The sequence below is a fragment of the Lissotriton vulgaris genome, chromosome 1_1 (genome assembly GCF_964263255.1).
Source record: "Lissotriton vulgaris chromosome 1_1, aLisVul1.2, whole genome shotgun sequence".
Taxonomy (NCBI): Eukaryota; Metazoa; Chordata; class Amphibia; order Caudata; family Salamandridae; genus Lissotriton; species Lissotriton vulgaris.
The window spans coordinates 952,996,260-953,019,908 of NC_141685.1; the positions used below are offsets into that span (position 1 = coordinate 952,996,260).

Here is a 23,649-nt window from a genome sequence, read left to right on the forward strand (position 1 = left end):
AGATATGCAGGGAAACCAGGTCCCAAGCAGCTTCTCCCTCCCAAGTACAAACCATTGAGATGGGGCCCAAGCAGCCTGTCCCTCCCAAGTACAAACCATAGGGAATACGGGAAACCAGGGCCCAAGCAGTCTGCCCCATCCCAAGTACAAACCCGAGAAAATCCGGGAAACCAGGGCCCAAGCATCCTGTCCCTCCAAAGTACAAACCATAGAGGTGCAAGGAAGACAGGGCTGAAGAAGCAAAGTACAAATCATGGAGATACAGAGAATCCTGAGCCCAAGCAGCCTGTACCTCCCAAGTACAAACCATAGAGATGCAGGGAAACCAGGGCCCAAGCAGCCTCTCCCTCCCTAGTACAAACCATATAGACGGGGCCCAAGCAGCCTGTCCCTCCCAAGTGCAAACCATAGAGATGCAGGGAAACCAGGGCCAAAGCAGTCTGTCCCTCCCAAGTACAAACCATAGAGAATGCGGGAAACCAGGGCCCAAGCATCCTGTCCCTCCAAAGTACAAACCACAGAGATGCAGAGAATCCAGGGCCCAAGCAGCCTGTCCCTCCCAATCGTGAACCACACATTTACAGGGAAGGCAGGGGCTAAGCAGCCTGTCCCACCCAAGTACAAACCCTAGAGAATGCGGGAAACCAGGGCCCAAGCAGTCTGCCCCTCCCAAGTACAAACCCTAGAGAATGCAGGAAACCAGGGCCCAAGCATCCTGTCCCTCCCAAGTACAAACCATAGAGGTGCAAGGAAGACAGGGCTGAAGAAGCAAAGTACAAACCATGGAGATACAGAGAATCCTGGACCAAAGCAGCCTATCCCCCCCAAGTACAAACCATAGATATGCAGGGAAACCAGGTCCCAAGCAGCTTCTCCCTCCCAAGTACAAACCATTGAGATGGGGCCCAAGCAGCCTGTCCCTCCCAAGTTCAAACCATAGAGAATACGGGAAACCAGGGCCCAAGCAGTCTGCCCCATCCCAAGTACAAACCCTAGAAAATGCGGGAAACCAGGGCCCAAGCATCCTGTCCCTCCAAAGTACAAACCATAGAGGTGCAAGGAAGACAGGGCTGAAGAAGCAAAGTACAAATCATGGAGATACAGAGAATCCTGAGCCCAAGCAGCCTGTACCTCCCAAGTACAAACCATAGAGATGCAGGGAAACCAGGGCCCAAGCAGCTTCTCCCTCCCTAGTACAAACCATATAGACGGGGCCCAAGCAGCCTGTCCCTCCCAAGGGCAAACCATAGAGATGCAGGGAAACCAGGGCCAAAGCAGTCTGTCCCTCCCAAGTACAAACCATAGAGAATGCGGGAAACCAGGGCCCAAGCATCCTGTCCCTCCAAAGTACAAACCACAGAGATGCAGAGAATCCAGGGCCCAAGCAGCCTGTCCCTCCCAATCGTGAACCACACATATACAGGGAAGGCAGGGGCTAAGCAGCCTGTCCCACCCAAGTACAAACCCTAGAGAATGCGGGAAACCAGGGCCCAAGCAGTCTGCCCCTCCCAAGTACAAACCCTAGAGAATGCAGGAAACCAGGGCCCAAGCATCCTGTCCCTCCCAAGTACAAACCATAGAGGTGCAAGGAAGACAGGGCTGAAGAAGCAAAGTACAAAACATGGAGATACAGAGAATCCTGGACCAAAGCAGCCTATCCGTCCCAAGTACAAACCATAGATATGCAGGGAAACCAGGTCCCAAGCAGCTTCTCCCTCCCAAGTACAAACCATAGAGAATACGGGAAACCAGGGCTCAAGCAGTCTGCCCCATCCCAAGTACAAACCCTAGAAAATGCGGGAAACCAGGGCCCAAGCATCCTGTCCCTCCAAAGTACAAACCATAGAGGTGCAGAGAATCCTGAGCCCAAGCAGCCTGTACCTCCCAAGTACAAACCATAGAGATGCAGGGAAACCAGGGCCCAAGCAGCCTCTCCCTCCCTAGTACAAACCATATAGACGGGGCCCAAGCAGCCTGTCCCTCCCAAGTGCAAACCATAGAGATTCAGGGAAACCAGGGCCAAAGCAGTCTGTCCCTCCCAAGTACAAACCATAGAGAATGCGGGAAACCAGGGCCCAAGCATTCTGTCCATCCAAAGTACAAACCATAGAGGTGCAAGAAAGACAGGGCTGAAGAAGCAAAGTACAAACCATAGAGACGGGGCCCAAGCAGCTTGTCTCTCACAAATACAAACCATAGAGATGCAGGGAAACCAGGGCCAAAGCAACCCCTCCCTCCCGAATACCAACCATAGAGACATGGCCCGAGTAGCGTGTCCCTCCCAAGTACAAACCATAGAGAATCAGGGAAACCAGGCCCAAGCAAACTCTCCTTCCCAAGTACAAACCATAGAGTCAGGGCCCAAGCAGACTGTCCCTCCCATTTACAAACTATAGAGGTGCAGGGAAGACAGGGCCAAGCAGCAAAGTAGAAACCATAGAGATGCAGGAAAGACAGGGCCCACGCAGCATGTACCTCCCAGTTAGAAACCATAGAGATGTAGGGAAGCGAGGGCCCAAGCATCCCTCCCCTTCCAAGCATGAAACGTACGCATGCATGGAAGCAGGGCCCAAGTGGCTTGTCCCTCCCAGTAGTATGGCTGGGCACAGGGGCGTTGCTTAGTCAGTTAGATTTGGGTGGTGTGGAACAGAGATTTCCCAACCATCACTGCCACTGAAATGGCAAAATGGATGAAAATAGTATTACATTAAAAAACTTCAGTGCTCCACATAAGGGCCATTAAGTCCTTTGTTTATTCTTGGCCTGTTTTGTGTAAGAGAGATGAGGCGGGCGGGTGTTTACAAGCTCAGCAACATTTCATAGAGACATGTATCTGTGCTATGAGGGCTGCTAATCCGAGAGGAAACTCGACCACAGACACTGCCTGCCCGACTGGAAGCCCCTGGACCCAAATAAACACAGCAGAATTCATTTATTAGTGGGGAATCGTTCCCCAAACACACCCTGGAGCTAAGCCCTGACAGGGCATCTCGGATTTGCAGACACAGTCTCGGTTTTTCAACGTCTGTCACAGCAAATGTCAGTAAATGTAGGATAGGTCCCCGGTTTCAGAGCAGGTACACTAACACAGTGTGAGGCGCGTTGTGTGTATTCCAGTGCAGGGTTAGTTAGAAGCCCTTATCAGAAAGCAATATAATTAACACATATCATAAATTGATAAGAGCTGTGTATTCTGTGCCACTTGGGCATGAGGAACCCTACAGCCAGGAAAGCCAGGGGTTCAGCCTTTAATTCCCCCCCCCCCCCCCCCCCCCCAAGCAGGAACTTTCAAGACAGGGATGAACCATCCATCTAGACAGGGAAGCCAGGGGTCCAGCCTGCCCCCGCCCCCTCCTGTGGTACAGACGCGGCACAGCTCCCCCCTCACAGAGGCAGGCTCGGTACTGGCAGTGCTGCTCTGCGTCTCAGGGCTCGGCTCTTCCTGACTCTCCGCTCTCGGTTTAGGGCTATTTTGGGCGCTCCCTGGGGTGTGGGACTCTGTGTCTTCCTGTTCAAAGGCTGCTGCTCATCGTGACACCGAGGGAGGCTCGAGGCGGCTGGAGCTCTGGACACAGGGCGGGCTGCTGCAGGGCTGCGTGACACGCAACAGGCAAACACACGGTGCAAGCACACAGACCACGATTTACACGCTGACTCTCCCGCACACAAGAAAACAACGCCACAACTAGAGACCGTGGTACACACACAGACAGACGGTACACACAGATACACAGAGGAACAATACAGGAACAGATTTATGCAGTGCTTAATTTGAAGAAAAAGAATGAAGTAAGTGCCAGGGCCCTCGTCAGAGATGACTGCAGTGTGCATCTCCGATGCACCCCTGCCAGCGCTGCCAATGACAGTACCAACACAACCATTAGCTATCACACTGCTACAAGTGTGACAATTCATACCATTCAAGGCACCAAAGCCACAAGAATGGCTTGGGTGGCAGGTATAAGTCATTTTACTTTGTATAGAATTAATAAACAACTATTATTGTGCTAATTTCTAAATTAGACAGACAGGGCTACCATGTGGCAGGCTGTCATAAGTGCCAGTGTTGACAATTAAGTGCCAGTGCTAAGCACCGGAAAACCACCAGCTCAAATTAAGCACTGGCTATGCACACAAATGTACACACACAGGGCCACTGAGGCCAGAGACTGCAAAGCATGGATAACTGACAGCTGTGTTGCGTAAAAAACACACAGGTAGAGAGAAAGCAACGAACACACTCACACATCGTACCCTTGCAAACACAAACACGGACAATTATAGATTCTGAAGTGTACACACGAAGGGAGAAATACAAGGACCCACAGAAGAAGATGTAGAGAGGGTCATACATACACAGAGAGTGACAGGTGTACACAGATTCAAACACAGAGACACACACTTGCCATACAAACATACTCATGGAAAAGAGATGTAACATTCAAAGACCTCTCCAGTAACACTTCCCGGTCACAGGCTCAGTCTTTACCCTGCGATGAAGAACGCAATTGCTGGATTCTTGGGTGCACTCGCACCTTTCAGTCTCCCAGTGAAGGAGAGCAAGGCCTCTGACCTCCTGGTCAGAGTCACCTCACTCCCCTGTGCAGCTCCACCATTAAGGCTCTGCCTGTAGCGCAAGCTTGAGCTTCAGGTAGGTGTTCGAGGCCCTCCTCAACCCGCAGACTCCTGCCTGCGCCTCATCCCTGGTGGTCTAGTCGAAGAGCACCCTGCTCTTCTGCTATTCCACTCTGTTCTGTGTCTTTTGTCTCTTTGCCTTTTTTCTGCTTTTCTCTCTTTGTCTTTTTATTCTTTTGCCTCTTTTCATTTATTTCTATTCTGCCTCGTTCTCATCTCCCCACTCCAGCTTCCCGCGCTACCCGCTGCTGCTGCCCGCCCCAGCCTGTCGCTCCCACCTCCTAGCTGACCGCCCTCCCCTGACCCCTACTAAATGGCGGGCATGCCGCGCCAAAGGCATTGTCCATGACCCGACCGCAACCAGCGCCAGGGACTCTGGTCTCACAACCCCCCACCGCTACGACCCCAGCACTCTCCACACACTCCACCCCGGACGCAAAAACAACTGCCAGCCCTCGATGCCGAACAACACCCAGGGCCCGATCTCCTGCCAACACTGCTGCCGCACCTTCATCCACCTCCGGACCCAGGCAGCCACCCCCAACTCACAGGACCCCACTGCACACAAGCCACTGAACAGCATCCTCCTCAACATACACTCCCTGCTCAGACATGCTGTAGAAATCTGGGACCTCCTCAACACCCACTCGCCCAACGTCACATTCCTAACAGAAACCTGGACCATTGCCAGCTCTGCACCTGACATCGCAATCGCCATCCCTGACGGACACAAGATCCTGAGGAAAGACCGCCCCAAACTCCCAGGAGGAGGCCTCGCCATCACCCCCAAAAGCTCCCTCTGACTCACAACAACCAACTCAGACGACGCCTCACCCCTCATGGAACACATCCACTTCCAGATCCAGCCCAACCCCAGAACGAAATTCAGTGGAACACTCGCCTGAAGGCCTCCCGGACCCTGCACCCCCTTCACCAACGTCATGACAGACCACATCGCACCCCAGACCTTCGCCTCTATGGACTACATACTTCTTGGAGACCTGAACTTCCACCTAAACAACCACAGCAATCCCAACACCACCGCCCTCCTGGAGATCCTCACCATCATAGGACTGTAGCAACGTGTCTCCACCCCCACCCACACAGCAGGACACACACTCAACCCCATCTTCGCCAGAGGAAACAACATTCACTTCAGCCACACCACGGAACTGCTCTTGACAGACCACCATTTCATCCATTTCTCCTTCACGAACCCACTGCACAGAAGGTCACGCTCCGCTCCCATGCAGAAGCTGGAACAAAGTCTCAGAAGAACACCTCACCTCAGTGCTCACCTACCTCCAACTATGACAAATGCCAACACAGCGGCAAGCAACCTCCACCAATGGATTGCCAACTGCGCCAACACTCTCGCCTCCCCCCAGAACACCACAAAACGACACAACAAGAAAGCCAACTGATTTACCATGGACCTCTGAGAATCCAAGCGCTCCTGCCGATGACTGAAGAAGACGTTGAGAAACAACAAAACCCTAGAAGCACAATCCGCCTACAAAGCAGCCATCATGGCACACCACCAACTCATCAAATCAACAAAGAGAAACTTAATCCAAGACAGAATCCTTTCCAATGCCCACAATTCCAAGGAACTCATCACCATCATACAAGAATTTGCCAGACCACCAACGTCCCTCCCAAGACCTCTGCAACAAACTCAGCTCCTTCTTACACCTCTAGATCAAGATGCTCTATGACAACTTTGACGACCAAGACCACGGCACCGCCTCAACTCCCTCCCCCTGCGACGCCAATCAACATACCCTACTCACCTGGACCCCTCTCCCCACAGAAGACACCTTAAAGACAATGAAGAGCATCCACTGCAGAGCTTCTATTGACCCCAGCCCACCGCACCTCTTCCACAGGGCTGCTATTGCACCGAAGCTACGCTGAACTATTAACTGCTCCCTCAAGACGCCACATTTCCCAATTACTGGAAATGCGCCGGAGTCAACCCCCTCCTAAAGAACCTCTCTGCAGACCCGACAGATCTCAAGAACTTCAGGCCCATCTCACCGCTCTCTTTCACCGGGACAACACCTGGTAGCCTTTGGAAACCTACCCACCCCAACGGACGAAGCACGCAACCTCAGCACCATACTCAACTCTTTATTCACCATGAATCGCCAGATCAACGCCGTATCCTCCACAAGCTTCAACACCCTCCGCATACTTTGCAAGACTTTCAAGTGGATCCACCCGACTCAAAGAAAACCGTAACTCACGCACTCATCACCAACAAGTTGGACTATGGAAACGCTGGCTACTCCGGAAACAAAAAACTCTTCCGCAAACTCCAGACCGTCCAGTACGCCGCAGCCAGACTTATCCTCGACATCCCAAGACATGACCACATCACCCAACACCTCCGTGACCTCCACTGGCTCCCCGTCGAAAGAAGATTAACCTTCAAACTGCTCACACATGCCTACAAAGCCCTCCACAACACGAGACCCCAATACCTCAACGAACAAATCTCCTTCCACACCCCCAAGAAAAACCTCCACTCAGCCGACCTCACCCTAGCCACCATCCCTTGTTTCTACAGGCCCAGAGCAGGTGGTAGATTCTTCTCCAACCTCGCAGCCAAGACCTGGAAAGAACTTCCCCTTCACCTCCGACGAAGCCCGACACTACTGCAGTTCAGAAAGAACCTTAAGACCTGGCTCTTCGAATGACCAACGGAGCTGCTCACACCCTCTTCCTCAGTGCCTTGAGACCCTCACGGGTGAGCAGTGTGCTCTACAAACCTTGATTGAGAGATCGATTGTGCGTAAACCACACCTTGAATCTACTCCCTGGAGCTGTGCCTTGGCGGCCTAGCCATGGCACTGAGATAGCCATGGCAGCCGTTTGGGGACATTATCTTATCCCAGATAGAGCTCCCCTCTCCCTGCTCGAGCTCCTCAGCTCCCATGGGCACCTGTGGCATGCACCGGCTCCCTGCTGCCTACATGATTTACAATGTAGGTGTAGTGGATCGAGGAGTTGTGAGGGGGCTTCCAATTTCAGGCAAATATTTCTGTGTCTCAGGGTCCCAGAGAAACATTTCTACATGAATTCAGATGCCTCTGTGTCCTGAAGGATCAAAAAAGGAGGTGTGAAGGTAAGTAGGTCTCCAGGAGCTCTTCCAAGCCCTGTTTCTACTGCTTTTCGTGCTTTCCTTGGACACCTCCAAACCTTCTCCAGGCCTGTGAGGAACAGGGAAATCCTCTTCGGCTCTGATTTGTGGCATTTAATCACACACAGAACAGCACCCCCTCTTCACGCCTTACCCGTCCGACTCCAAGAGCGTCATCTTCTTATCCGCAGTCTGACCTCAGCAAACCTTAGCAGAGTCTCAGTCAACAAACCACTTCCTAACCCACAAATCTTTTCAGTTACCTGGGCCGCTTCATAAGACTAATGTACATTTTACCATGTAAGAAAGACCACTCGCTAAAAACAAGAGTCCCAACCCCCAACAGCCAATAAACTAACTGCTGACTACTTTTGCATATTTAAAAATGTTAAAACATTCTGTGGTTGCTATTACATTCTGAAAACAAACCTATCAAAACAATACTTCAGCAAGCGTTTTGTGTACGTATCCAATGAAACCATAGAGCACATTTATTGAACCAACGTAAGGCACTTAAGGAAGAAGAGTTGTTTGAATATTTTTCAACTCACCGAACATCCCTGAGACTCATGCCACTCCCAGGTCTTTGCAGACTCCATTTTTTGGGCATTTGCTGCTTCAACAAGTCATGTATATCCACCAGTTTATCCCATACAATATCACCACACTGCTGTCTCCATTATATTTGACTAAGTTGGCCAACGCGGATTCCCTCTGCTTCAATTGTCCCTGGTGCCAGAATGAGGTTAAATGCCTTTGGTGGGTTGATGGTCTGAAAATGGCATGCCCACCTGCCCCCTCCTAAAAAGACTAACTGGCTCCACTTGGAACAAGGGTCAATTGACGAATCTTAAGGCCGGCCTACAACTGCCGTCCGGGAGGTCCTCTAAGAACCCACCTTTGGATTCAGGCGTGGCTACTGTGAACTCATTTTGATCTTTGATACCTCGAAGTGATGGAGTGGAAGTTTGCACCTAAGGCGACCTGCTCTACACATGAACCTCGAATAAACGTGTAATAGTACTAAACAACCCTGTTCGTCATTAATATTCCACTTTTCCAGTACACGCGGGTGTCCCAGAGATGCTTGCCTATGTGTTTACTAACAGTAACACCGCTCGCATACTATAAAATGGCCGATTCGCAGAAATTTAGTCTGCGCATGCGTCGGTCATACCCATGTGATGTGACGCACTCGCAGATTTGGAGGGAGAAGTCTGCTCATGCGCATTGTAGCTGACCTGCCCGCTTGTTCTAACCATGCTCCTTGCTTGCCTATACTGCTTCGCATTTCTATCTATTTTCGCACTAATCATTAATCGCTATAGTTATTATGAAGTAAGGGGTACAGAGTAGATGATCATGGTGTACAGTGTATTCTATTTTGCCGTGTTATTAATTTGTTTTCGCTTACTTTTCATGTACCACGCATAAATGGGCCTGGGTATGGGAGTCCGACTCCATCTTGAAACTCGTTCCGACCCTGTCACGTGATGAGGGAAAACCCACACTGAGCAGAAGCAAATCTCAGCCAGCTGGCTCCTGAAGCAAGATGCGCCTGGGAACCTACCTAGGTCCTGGGAGAAGATGCTGACATCCACCTTGACTATGATACAATGTTTCTAACTACTGTATACACCCATTGTTTTTTTCCATATTCCTATGCCTGGGAACATGAACGCAGGGGGCGGGTATTAAAAATTAAATATTCATTATGAGAACGTAGAATTTAGGAGGTAATAGTGACCTAATCACCTCTCCTGACCAATCGTAAGATGGGACCCTGTCATTTGCAACATTTGTGGGTGGTCTGGGAACCCCAGAAGGGTATAACTAGCCTAGTTAGTTAGGGAGAAATTGTCCGACTTGTCCGAGTAGCAGACCTGTCACCGACCCCACGACTCTATAGGTGATTGATACAGAGAGCTGCGGAGCGCTCTGTCCGAATTTTCCACAAAGCTCCAAGGGGTGGAAATAGTCCTAAGTGCTGGCGAAGCACTTTGCTGGGAGATTTGAGAACCCAATCGGGGTTATTGGCGGATTCCGTGCAGTGAGGGGGTAACGCAGGCGTTGCATCCGAAGCTGTGGGGATTGGTCGTGCCCTTTGGTGAGCCCAGTCCTGACCCAAAACCTGAGGGGTATCCTGTCCTGGTTTCCGTGAGCTGCTACCTGCTCACTTACTGGCATCCTAAATCCTTGAGGGTCCTTGTCCTCGTCCCAACCCGAAACTGACCCGTGGCCAGGGTTAGTCTTCATTCTCGTCTTAGGTAAATATTACCTGTGGGTGTCCGTCATTCTATCCCTTCCTTCCTGCTCTTAATAAAGCCTCTATGCACATGATTTTTGCTCTGTTCTCTCCTCTGATGCATTTGCAAATTGTTTATTAGTATGTTCCAATTTTCCCCCTCTCCTTTAGGATGTATTTGACACTGTTCTTTTGATTTATTAATGTGTGGTGAACCTTAGAGATGCAATAAGACTTTAGCTAGATAGAATAAGATTAGGGCTGAATTACATATAGGCTATAGAAATTCACTGACTGATGTGGTTTGAACTTTCCGTCCCTAGTTTAAGTCTAAACTGAATAGCATGTTCCCTGTTACCCATACCCTTTAGAAAACTCTATTTGCCCTAAATGGTGTTATCCCTCTTACATAGCTACTTTATCTTTTTGATTCTGCTTATTGATGTTTTTATCAGCATCTGTCTCATAATTTTGTCACTTTAAATTGCTATATAAAAACCCTTAAAACGCCTCAGGTGTCTGTGGTCATTCTGAAAGTACATCTAATGTTGAAAGAATAAATCAAGTGGGTTTATTTGAAGTATTATTGTAGTAAATAGACCCAAGAAGCCAAGTAGAAGTCTGCAGCTTTATTGGGACAGACAGCTTGAACAGCCACCTTCAGCAGGAGCCCAGTAGAGAATGGCTCATCAGTGCATAGAATGTTACAGTGGAAATGTAAGATAACAATTCTAACAGAGAATGCAGAACATGAATTACATGGATTACTACACACCTTCCCCCTTTGAAAGAAAAAAAAAACAAAAAAAAAAAGAGGGCCAGAGGAAATGAAACAAGGGATGAGGGGGAAGATAAAATTCAACAACAATAATCAAGTAACTTTACAGGAATTTGTTTAACACGAGAACTTTTCCTGGGACCAGATTCAGGAAGGTTATTCCCATGAGTAGTAGGACCTGGAGGTACAGGTACATTCGCTTGAACACAGGAATTGTCAACATTGCTAGCAATGGGAGAAGGAGGAACATAACTCTCATTGACAGGTGTAACAGGAACAGATGTGGAGGGAACACACTGAGAGGAAATGTTGCTCACAGGAACAGACACACTTGTATTCTGACACTCCGGTATGAAAGTGTCAACCATGGGAGAATAAGGTGCAGGATCCTCCAGAATGGGATTGATGGGTGGAGGAGACGACAAGAGATTCGGGTTCCTACACAGAGAGATTCTCCTGAAATTCCACACTTTCCCCCCTTCAACGCGAACAGCTTTGGAGAAAATTTCAATAACTTTGCAAGGATCAGACCATTTGTTCCACCTGTTCCCAACAGATCTGCCAAACTTGACACGAACAAAATCACCGACACTGATTTTCTTACTGCAATTGCCAGAAGACAAGGCACAGCTTTTCATTTTCTCTTGATATCTCAACACTCTATCCCTAACTTCATCACGGTCAAAGGAAGAACCAACAGGAAATTTAACTTTCATCCACCAGGGAAGAAGTTTCGAACCAGGTTTCCTACCTTTAAGCATCTCAAAAGGAGAAAGACCTGTAACAGAGTTAGGGGAGGTACGATAGGATAAAAGAGTAGCACATAAGGTTTTCTTCCAATCAAGGTTACTCTTAACTGCCAACTGGATAGACTCCTTGATAACCCTGTTAAAGCGTTCTGTCTGGCCATTGGCCTGGGGATTATAATTGGACACTCTTTTGTGGACTATGTCACATCTCTGAAGAAAAGACTCAAACTCCTTACTGACGAACTGCGGACCATTATCAGACACGATCTCGGCTGGAATACCTTCTCTACAAAAGACTTCGTCTAGAAATTGGACAACCTGTGTAGAGCCAATCTTGTCAACAATCTTGAGCTCAGGCCATTTGGAAAAGTAGTCGATTAGGACTAAAGCAAAAACTTCTTTGTTCGGAGACAAAGAAAGAGGTCCAACAATATCAATGCCTAGTTTCTTCCAGGGACAGTCGACAAACTCGATGGGAGAAATATCAGTAGACAAAGGTTTTACAGTTTTGTCGCTATTGGCACACGGAGAGCAGGAACTTACCCACCTATCAACCATCCGGTCAATGCCAGGCCACCAGTAGAATTCACAGATACGTCTTTTGGTACTGGACATGCCCATATGACCCTCATGTGCCATTGAAACAATTTTTTCTCTTAGGGAGGAGGGAGGGACAATTTTGTCGCTGCGAGACACAAAACCCTGGTTAAACATAAGTTCATCCTTAACTTTAAAGAAAGATAGAATGTCACCAGATAAGTGCCTTTCTTGAGGCCAACCATACTGTAAATAATCTACAACACCAGATAAACAGGTGTCGTTACACATTGCTTCTCTCCAAGCAGCCTCAGAAATGCCAGTAGATAAACCTGTACTGTTGCATTCATTTACGTCATCAATGTTAAAAACCACATCAGAGTCAGAGTCAGAAAAATGAGGCCAAATAGAATTGACAAGGGGTAACCTGGACATGCAGTCGGCATGTACGTTTAAGCGACCAGGAATATATTCTACAATGCACTGGAACTCTTGAAGTTTGGCAGCCAAACGGGCCAAACGCGCGGTTAAAGTTCTTCCACCACCAGCTGCTAACATGTGTATTAAGGGCTTGTGGTCGGTTCTTAATCGAAAACAGGTACCCCAAATGAACTGTCTGAAATGCTCACAAGCCCAGGTACAAGCCAGGAGTTCCTTTTCTATGGTAGAATAATTATATTCAGCACCACGCAGTGTCCTGGAAGCGTAAGAAACTACATATTCTACACCTTCATTTTTCTGGATTAAAACAGCACCCAAACCAGTATTGCTTGCATCCACACATACTATGCATTCTTTACCCAGGTTAAAAGGTTTGAGGAACGGAGCATTAGCTACTTCTTGTTTCATAGTGTCAAAAGCAAACTGCTGGTCTTTGCACCAGCTGAATTTTACATCTTTCTTTAGTAAAGACCTTAAGGAGTGTACTTTGGAGGCATAATTCTGAACAAACTTGCTATAGAATTCAGTTAAACCTAAGAAGGAGACTAACTGTTCCTTATTTGACGGTGCTGGAGCTTTTAAGATACTCTGTATATGGTTGAACTAAGGTTTAATACCCTCCGAAGAAATCTCATGACCAAGATATTCTACTTTGCTCTGTCTGAACTTGCATTTAGATAATTTCAGTGTTAAACCTTTTTCTTGAACAGACTTGAGAACTTTCTCTAGATTGGCATTGTGCTCCTCATGATTCTTACCATAAATGAGGATATCATCCTGAAATGCAATTGCACCCAAACAACCCTCTAGCACAGTTTTCATCAGCCTTTGGAACACAGAGGCTGCACTAGCTAAGCCGAAAGGCATGCGGCAATATTGAAACATGCCTTCCGGCGTGATGAAGGTTGTTAGGAATTTTGATTCTTCGTGTAACAATACCTGATGGTATGCACTAGTTAAATCCAGTGTGGAGAATACCGATGCTCCAGATAGAGTGGAAATAAGTTCATGGATGTGGGGTAGGGGATGTCTGTCAATCCAAATTTCCTTATTTAAACTCCGTAGGTCAACACATAGACGGAGTTCGCCATTGCTCTTGAGTGACAAAACCACTGCCGAAACCCATGGAGAGGACTCAACAGGCTCAATAATTTTCTTATCTACTAAGTCAGAAAGAATACCCTTCAACTTTTCACGATAAGCCAGGGGAACGTTCCTTACTCTATGGCGAACGGGTATGGCTGAGTCCTTAAGAATGATGCGGTGTTTAAAATTCACAAAGGTCCCCAAATTATCTGAAAAGATGGATGAAAACTTGTTTTTTAATTGTGCAATGAAATCATTTTCAGGGGAAACTACGTATACCGGAGGGGAAGCATTGGGGTCAAGTTTTATACCTAGGTCGTACTGATGGGGCCAACATAAAATGGAAGCTCCTTTGGAAGATACGTAAACCTTCCCTTTAATGGATCTATCCTTGAATTTGATCTCAGCCCACATGTAACCCTCAATATTAATTTTCTTACCGGTGTACCCACCAGGATTTATGTCTGGTGGTAACAACTTGGTTGAATGCCAATGTCGACTAAAGACATTTTTCCCAATGATGGTGTACCAGGCACAGGAGTCAATCAACATTGAAATTTCCTTACCATCAATGGTGATGATATCAGTGGGAAAACCTTTGCATTCAGAGTCACCTACACACAACAGAGTGTTAATTTCAGAAGGTTGTTCAGTATCATCAAATTCTTCATAAGACAAAAAATTTACTTTTTGAGGAGACTTGCACATTTTGCTAAAGTGGCCAGACTTTTTGCACTTTATGCAAACTTTGTTCCAAGCTGGACAACCTCTGTAATTACCAACGTGATCATTGGCACCACACCTATAGCAAATAATCTGGGATTTTTTAACAGGGAACCTACTTTCTCTACCAGAGAAATCTTTTCTGGGAGGAAAAGAACTCTTCTTAAAATTATTAAAATTTTTGACTAAAGAAACTTCAGGAATGACAACTTTAGATTTGGTGTCCTGGCCTCTAATCTCGTTCACAAAAAGTTCGGACTGTTCAATGCCTTTGGCAATGTTCAGTACAGCACTAAGAGAGGAATCGGTACCCATCCAAAGGCGTTCTTGGATTTTTTTACTTTTAGTACGCATCATAATTTGGTCCCTCAAAACCTGTTCAAAATTGATGGTTTCAAAAGCACAAGACCCAGCCAGGGTACGTAAAGCGGCTACATAGTTTTCAATTGACTCATCCTCTTTTTGTATTCTTGAATAAAATTTAAATCTTTCCATTACAATGTTAATTTTTCTGCCAAACCTAGTGCTTAGTTGTTTAATAACAATATCAAAAACGTTTAAATCCCCAGCACCAGTACTATCTATGGGAGGTAAGCTTTGTAACTCTTTTAGACCAGCACCACCCAGACAATTTTTTAACAGTGCTAGCTTCCTTTTAGGAGAACAACCATCCTCTTCAACAACGTCTACGTAAGCCAAAAATGTAGGGAACCAAAGATCCCATTCCACTTTAGGATCACCTGCTGTAGGTAAGAAATGTGCAGGGGAAGGAATGTTGTTAGACATTGTAAATAATTCAAAACTAGTTTCACAAAAACGAGAAAAAGTCCAAAGAAGTAAAATGACTAATTATAGAAAATAATAAAAGTAGTCACCGTTGTCTGAGGATGTTAGTTCCAGTCGATTCTGAATTTTGTTGTTTAAAAAAGTCTTTCTTCCAAATGTCTCTCTTTTTTTTGAAGTAGAGAAAAAATGAAAAGAAAACGTTGAGGAAAGTAGTCTGTTTTTATCTACAAACGTGGTTTAAAAGCGCGTTATAACAGAGAAGTATTGAAGAAACGATCGTAATCATAGTTTGTAGACGATCGTGGTGGTTGCCATGGAGACGCGAAAACAAAATGGTTGCTGGAACGCATACGCGAAAGCGTGATGCGTGCGTGATGACGAGGCGGAGATGACGAAACAGGAACAGGAGCGCTGGAAGGGAAGAAGGAGGCTCGCGTAGATAGAAGCGATCGTGTGGAAGCAGGCTCGCGTAAATGGAAGCGCTCGTGTAGACAGAAGCGCTCGTGTGGACAGAAGCGCTCGTTAAGTGAGTTTGAAAAAATACAAATGTGGCAACAGTCAATAAAAGGGGAAAAACTCTAGAAAAGTGGCGCTTTGGAATACAAAAGTCGCATTAAGTCGGCAATTAATCACTGGGCAGATTTTATACATGTAGATGTCGCCGGTATGAGCGAGATAAAAGTAAGGGGAATAAACACAAACTGCCGCTGGTGCAATCAAGGCACAGAAGGTTAACACAGCCGCTGGTGCAATCTTTACACATATAAACAAAAGCAATACCTTAATATCCTTGAAGCTGTACAGGTGAACGCTGTCGATGTCCCTTAACTTCACTGGAAAGGTTCTTGAGAATTGGGTTCTTTTCTTGAAATAGAAAAAAAATGGATGACGATTTTTTTGAAGATTTCTGATGTTGGGTTGAGGACCCGGTCGTCGCCAAATTTATGTAGTAAATAGACCCAAGAAGCCAAGTAGAAGTCTGCAGCTTTATTGGGACAGACAGCTTGAACAGCCACCTTCAGCAGGAGCCCAGTAGAGAATGGCTCATCAGTGCATAGAATGTTACAGTGGAAATGTAAGATAACAATTCTAACAGAGAATGCAGAACATGAATTACATGGATTACTACAATTATCACCTACCCTCAAGCTCCTGTTCCATCAGGAGGAGTGAGTACCTGTGGTAAGTCAGGTGCTATGATAAGAGTGTCACAGGAGACACACACAGAATACTGATAGTGGCGTGTAAAATCACCCGACTTTCAAATTGTATTATAAAATTCACGACATGGGTGTTGGGAACGTGCATTTCTTACACGAGCTGTCCACGAGCGTTCAGGTGTGTCTGGCTGCTCGTGGCAAGCTCGTGTTGTGGGGATTATGACTGTCAGCTGTTGTGGACATTACATGCTTGGATTTCAAGATGAGAGCATTACAATAAACTCCGTCTCCAACTACGGCTTCCTGGTGTTATTTTTGACTTCCCTACAATGGGCCCAAGTGCGTGAAAATCTGGTAAACTCTAGGGCCGGGTGACCTGCGCGCTCTATCAGAAGCACCCTCTCCTTTCTTCCCGAGATATGAAAACGTTCAGCTTAAAATAGCTACTGTGCCAGGATCCTGTATCCCTCTCAATCTCTTCTCTGTGGCGGGGATCCCCTCCATCTGCTGATGGTTTGTGCCAAGCAATGAGTAAACTCGCCATGGTGGTGTTATGAGTGAAATGGTACATAAAATCAAAACCATCTCTTTTTCTCTTTTCTCCCACTTTGGGAACTTAACAAAAACTTCAGGAAGCAAAATACGGATTGGAGCTTTCTATTTTCAACTGGAGTCCTCTAAAAAATCCATCACGTGCGATGAAGTTCAATAAAATTCACGGCAGCCATCTCACCAGACAACCCAGAAGGCACCTTCTGTGAATGCAGGAACACAACTATTGACAGCCTGTAAACACAGATACTCAGACACATTATGTGGATGTGACGCACAGGCTAGCACACAGACACTCACGGATGCACCGAGACGGCCACGCGTGCACTCTTGTGTGCAAACCATGAACACTATCGAAAAATAACGAGAAAGGCGGTAGGACTATAATAACATAGTCGGAAGAGTACACTCCCATCCGGGGGCGCGGCTGCTCTGTGTGACGCAGAGACAAAATATGGAGACGTCATCACGTCAGCTATACGGATGTAACCCAGAAAGTTCTAATTTGGGCAGTAAGGGTTGGAGCCCAAGTCTGGCATGTGACACGTGTCACTCAGTCATGTGGCATATGCCACATCTGATGTGACATATGCCATAGATTTTCTATTTGGTCTTTCATTATTATCATTTGAGCATTTCCAAAGGACTATGTTTCACTCTGCTAAAATAAATAAATTGTTTAAAAAAATAAAAATAATATTAAAAAATAATTTCCCGAGGTGGGGTTTGAACCCTGGTCAAAACTCACTCAAAGCCCCTGCACATACACAGTGAGCCAACTACTCTGCTGAAAGTTCCCCAGCCAAAAGCATCTATGTCATAGAATAAGGTTGTCAGTCCTTCCTCTATTTCTATTGTCTTTGGACTGTAGATACCAGAAATCTTCTCTCGATTTACATTCTTTAAATACAAATAGCCCTTCCTTTCATACAGTCTGCCACTAGCCCCATGCATTTCCAATTCTTACACAATCATCCCCAAATTCTCATTCCACTAAATAAGTGATTTCTTTCATAGCAAACCTGTCCCCCCTATCCACGTGCCACCCAGCATGCCATTATCAATGCCTGACATGCACTATGAGTAAGGAGCCCATAGTTCTCCCAGATACTGCTAGGGGGTCATTTACAAAGGCACAGCTTTCATTTGTGGAATTTAGAAATAAAATTTAAAAAAAAAAAAAAAAAGATTTTCCCAACCTGGGGTTTGAACCCTGGTCAAAACTCTCTCAAAGCCCCTGCACATACACAGTGAGCCAACTACTCTGCTGAAAGTTCCCCAGCCAAAAGCATCTATGTCATAGAATGAGGATGTCAGTCCTTCCTCTATTTCTATTGTCTTTGGACTATAGATACCAGAAATCTTCTCTCGATTTACATTCTTTAAATACAAATAGCCCTTCCTTTCATACAGTCTGCCACTAGCCCCATGCATTTCCAATTCTTACACAATCATCCCCAAATTCTCATTCCACTAAATAAGTGATTTCTTTCATAGCAAACCTGTCCCCCCTATCCACGTGCCACCCAGCATGCCATTATCAATGCCTGACATGCACTATGAGTAAGAAGGCCATAGTTCTCCTAGATACTGCTAGGGGGTCATTTACAAAGGCACAGCTTTCATTTGTGGAATGTAGAAATAAAATAAAAAAATAAAAAAATAAAAAAGATTTTCCCCACCTGGGGTTTGAACCCTGGTCAAAACTCACTCAAAGCCCCTGCACATACACAGTGAGCCACATACCCTGCTGAAAGTTCCCTAGCCAAAGCTATATATGTCATAGAATAAGGTTGTCAGTCCTTCCTCTATTTCTATTGTCTTTGGACTATAGATACCAGAAATCTTCTCTCGATTTACATTCTTTAAATACAAATAGCCCTTCCTTTCATACAGTCTGCCACTAGCCCCATGCATTTCCAATTCTTACACAATCATCCCCAAATTCTCATTCCACTAAATAAGTGATTTCTTTCATAGCAAACCTGTCCCCCCTATCCACGTGCCACCCAGCATGCCATTATCAATGCCTGACATGCACTATGAGTAAGAAGGCCATAGTTCTCCTAGATACTGCTAGGGGGTCATTTACAAAGGCACAGCTTTCATTTGTGGAATGTAGAAATAAAATTAAAAAAAAAAAAAAAAAAAGATTTTCCCCACCTGGGGTTTGAACCCTGGTCAAAACTCACTCAAAGCCCCTGCACATACACAGTGAGCCACGAACTCTGCTGAAAGTTTCTCAGCCAAAGGTATCTATGTCACAGAGTAAGGTTGTCAGTCCTTCCTCTATTTCTATTGTCTTTGGACTTTAGATACCAGAAATCTTCCCTCGATTTACATTCTTTAAATACAAATAGCCATTCCTTTCATACAGTCTGCCACTAGCCCCATGCATTTCCAATTCTTACACAATCATCCCCAAATTCTCATTCCACTAAATAAGTGATTTCTTTCATAGCAAACCTGTCCCCCCTATCCACGTGCCACCCAGCATGCCATTATCAATGCCTGACATGCACTATGAGTAAGGAGGCCATAGTTCTCCTAGATACTGCTAGGGGGTCATTTACAAAGGCACAGCTTTCATTTGTGGAATTTAGAAATAAAATTTAAAAAAAAAAAAAAAAAGAAAGATTTTCCCCACCTGGGGTTTGAACCCTGGTCAAAACTCACTCAAAGCCCCTGCACATACACAGTGAGCCACATACTCTGCTAAAAGTTTCCCAGCCAAAGGTATTTATGTCATAGAGTAAGGTTGTTAGTCCTTCCTCTATTTCTATTGTCTTTGGACTTTAGATACCAGAAATCTTCTCTCGATTTACATTCTTTAAATACAAATAGCCCTTCCTTTCATACAGTCCTTTCAGACAGTGAATGACTCACTGTTCTATGTTAGGATTTTAACTTGTAAACTGCAAGTAACAAAAGGATCTCTCTGACAAAAGCAGTAGCCCACTGGCCTATTTACATTATGTGCACTTTGTGATCTGCATGGTATATGTTCTTTGCAGCAGGTACATTAATCCTCTGAGCTACCTTTCCATGAGTCAAATGTTCCATTAGACAAAATTCCGATCTCTCTCTAGGAAGAACATTATTCACCAGAGTCATCATGACATTTTTATTGTTACTGAAAATCGCTGGAGACCAGGAAGGAGGCAGCAAGCGCTTTTAAAACCATAATATACTTGCAAAAATTATGCCTCCACCTAAAGTCAGCACCTGGTGCGGTCACACCGGTTGCACCGCCCTAGAGCTGGCCCTTCTCAAGGGACCTGTGATCTCAGTGACAGCGTCACTGTTGTTCTAGGGTGTGCTGCTTCATAGGCCTACCCGCAAGACTGGAGGTGAACTTCAGTATGGATAGTGGTGGACAAGCCTTGAAGGTTAACCTACACTTGTCATGCTAGGGTCCACCTGCTGGTGCTATGACACCTAGGCTTCTAATGTCTTGCGAAGCGTTCTAAGGTCCAGCATGAGATAGTGCTCTCTCAGGAGAGTGGTCTGGCGGACTGGTTATTAAGGCTGAACCTGGTTCCCCATTTCCAAATTCAGCAGCTCTGGCCATAGTGCCACATCCTCTCCCCCACTGAACACCATACTGCCCCACTGAAAAAAACTCTGACTGGCTTCAACTACAACCCAATTGTTGCCAGCTATAAACACCTCGATGCGGCTCAATTTAAATTATGCACTAGGCAAGAGCAATATGTGGCCTACAAAAAAAAATGACAGCATCCTGGAAAAAGCAACCAATGATAAGGAATGCTAAATTTTGCAAACCATGTGAAATGTAAGCAGGAACAACATGGCTACCTTAACGCTTTTACACTCACTGTTCAGAAATCAGTGAGTGCTTTTGCCTGAAAAGTTAAAGACATGACTACAGGGCCCTGATTGGACCCATTTCAATGGCCATTGCTTATATCCTTACAAAACGGAAGCAGTATGGTAAAAAAGACAACATCCCTGGACGCAGAGCAGCAGCAGTACAAATTTTATTTTTCAATCCTCACATTGCAGTACCTCCAGGATTGGTACACTAGTTCCAAGCCCAGGGAAAACGAAGCCAAAACTACAAAAATAGCGCTTCACTGGCAAACTCTGTCAAAGTGGCGCTAATGTGTTTGGTTGTGAATAAAATCAATCAGGTCAGTTTGCTACCACTCTTTCTTACTTTATTTAGTTATTTATTTGTCATATTGTTAAACTTTTATTCCCGATGCTGCACTTTGGAATAAAATGACAAAAAAATACGACATTGATTTCCAGAAAAAGTGATTTTCTTTTTTGGATCCATTTCACAGGGGAGTAAAGAAAAGAAAGGAGAGGAAAGAGAGTGAGAACCTCATCTTGAGGCAATATGAATTCTGGTATCATTACCAATATACGGTTCAATGCTTGGCACTGTTAATGCTTGCATTGTAATAGTGCTTTATGCGTCAGAGAAATTCGTTTGCTCTTCTGAAAAAGTTGCTGTGCCTAACTGGACAATGTGGATTTTGGGATGGGTTTGTGTTTTGTTTTACATTTAGGCAATATTGCTATTGCCATCACAGTGGTTCTTTACATACAGGGGGGCAATGTATAAACTTTCACATTACAAGTGAAGTATATCTGTAACCTATCCGTTACTCTAATGTCTGAGGCCTTAGTCTGCATTTTAGCCTAAACCAGTCCCTTCACCCTGAGCAACACCCTTGTCACCGTGACCAAAAGCCTGACACAGTGAGCTGTTGAATATCACGGTTTTCAGTAAGGTAATTCCCTTCTCTAAGCAATATTATTGTTAAGACTGTCCCATCCATCCAAATGTCAGCGAAAATTATCCAAGTGTGTTTGCTTTGCTTTTTGCGCCATGAGGTGCTCCAGCAAAATATTGGACACAGGTCTTGACCCCCGGCCCGTGGCAGCTAAAATTCATCTTTGCAGGCCTCCCCTCCCGACAGCTCAAAAGACGGCCCCACAGAGGTCTTCTACGAGCCCACATCTAGTAGAAGACGTCCTCAGTGACCAGAGGTAGGCCACTTCGTTCCGAACTGCCTCCCTCCACCCTCCGCCCGGCGCCCTGCTCAATAAGTCTCAAGTCACTATAGGCAGCATAACTGCCTGACCACCCCCCATGATCATCATCAATCAGGGGAATCAATTGGTGCCGAACTCGGAGAAACTCACCTGCTGTGTTGGTGGCAGACAGGGGTCTACGTCGGCGGGCAGCGGGCTGGCCTAAGCCTAGGAATAACATTAAATTATGGCGGCCCACAAGAACATTCGGCGGTGCTCAAATCAATGCCTCTGCTCCTCGTCACTCATCTCATGATGCTTCTAGTCACACACACTTATTTTAGGGCCCAATCTGCGCTGTGGGGAAACGACATCGGCCGCCTGCATTCGGCCCGGACCTAGAGAGGCGCGCAGTCTACAGGGCGAAGGAGGAGACAGTGCGCACTGCGCACAGGCTGCTCTGCCTCCTGAAACGTTAGGTTAGGTTGCACAGTGTGCACACACAGTAAGGCGTCGGGCCAGTCAATCTATGTCAATGTGTGTTGCTCGATTAAATTGCTTTGCTTGGTTTCCTGGCTGCAGCCTGCAGGCTGCTTGCGGTGACTCTCTGACTCACGTCACTCATCACCAGCCACACTCACTCAATACAACTCGGACTGAAAATCGGCCCCGGCGGCAGGCGGCAGACACAAAACCGGCCCCCTGTCGCAAAACCGGCCCCCACCCCATCCAGCCTACCGGGGGATTGCCCGGTGCCCGAATTTACCAGTCTGGGCCTGAGCGTACCTTCTTCTTACAACAGAGATGCGGCTCCCAAGGACACTGGGTGCCCTAATGTAAGAACTGAAATTACCAGACCCACCTCCTGTTTTCTTGGAAAATAAATAAATAAGGGTGAACTATCACACACTGAGCATCGGTGTCAATGCTCCTGCTGCACCAGTGCAGCAGGTGACAGAGCTCGTGGGAGGGGACACTAAAATAAAGAATAAACATTAACAAAGGCAATACATAGATGTAAATGCTTATTTTGAATGAAATAGCACTCGTGTGTTGTCACCTGTGTTCTTTGTGATGTTTGTGTGTTGAGAGTGCCTAAGTAATGAAGGTGTTTCTACTTCACTCAGCAGCGAGATTAGGTGTGGTATATTGCACCTGTTAACTACTCGTTACGTATAGGCGGCAGCAGTTGGCAGAGTAAGAGTAAATATATCCCCCATGGATAATAAGTAGGGCCTATTGCTCTCCAAGGTGTGATACTTTACTGTACTGTTGCATGTGATATTACACTACACACTTCAATTAAACAGGCACTAGTGAGCAATGTAATGTCACATGAATTATCCCACACGAATAAAGAGGCTGGTTGTCAAAGCAGGATTGACATAAGCCTCTCACATGAGCTAGCATTCTGCCAATGGCGCAGCAGGTGCGGTGGCACCAGGGCCATTGGCCGGTGGCGCCCACTGCATCCTGAATAATGAAGGATATTCCCACCTATCTGCAGTGGTCTGGGGGCCCATTAGCATTCACACAATAGGGCCAAAGGCACCCTGCTATGCCACTTAACTATCAGGTGGTATGTAAATCCCCTGTAGCACCAGCTGTGTACACATGTATTCCTAGGGCGTTACAGCGTCTTACTAATTCAGTAATTGTTGTTGCACTTTCAGTTATCAGGATTTTGAGAGTCGACTTTAGGGCATATTCCGTGTCCCGTTGTATTCCCAATTCCTGTGCAAAAGGGGTTTCCTCCAGAAGCGAGAGTCGGACTACACGTTTTGTGGAGTTCCCAAACTCTTGAA

At 46.2% G+C, this 23,649-nt stretch overlaps 1 protein-coding gene across 5 annotated transcripts in view; it reads right to left on the reverse strand.

Annotated features, from left to right (window-relative positions):
- The window catches only part of RBMS2 (RNA binding motif single stranded interacting protein 2), a 285,759-nt gene that overhangs the window by 92,363 nt on the left and 169,747 nt on the right, over positions 1-23,649 (reverse strand). The window lies entirely within an intron of this gene.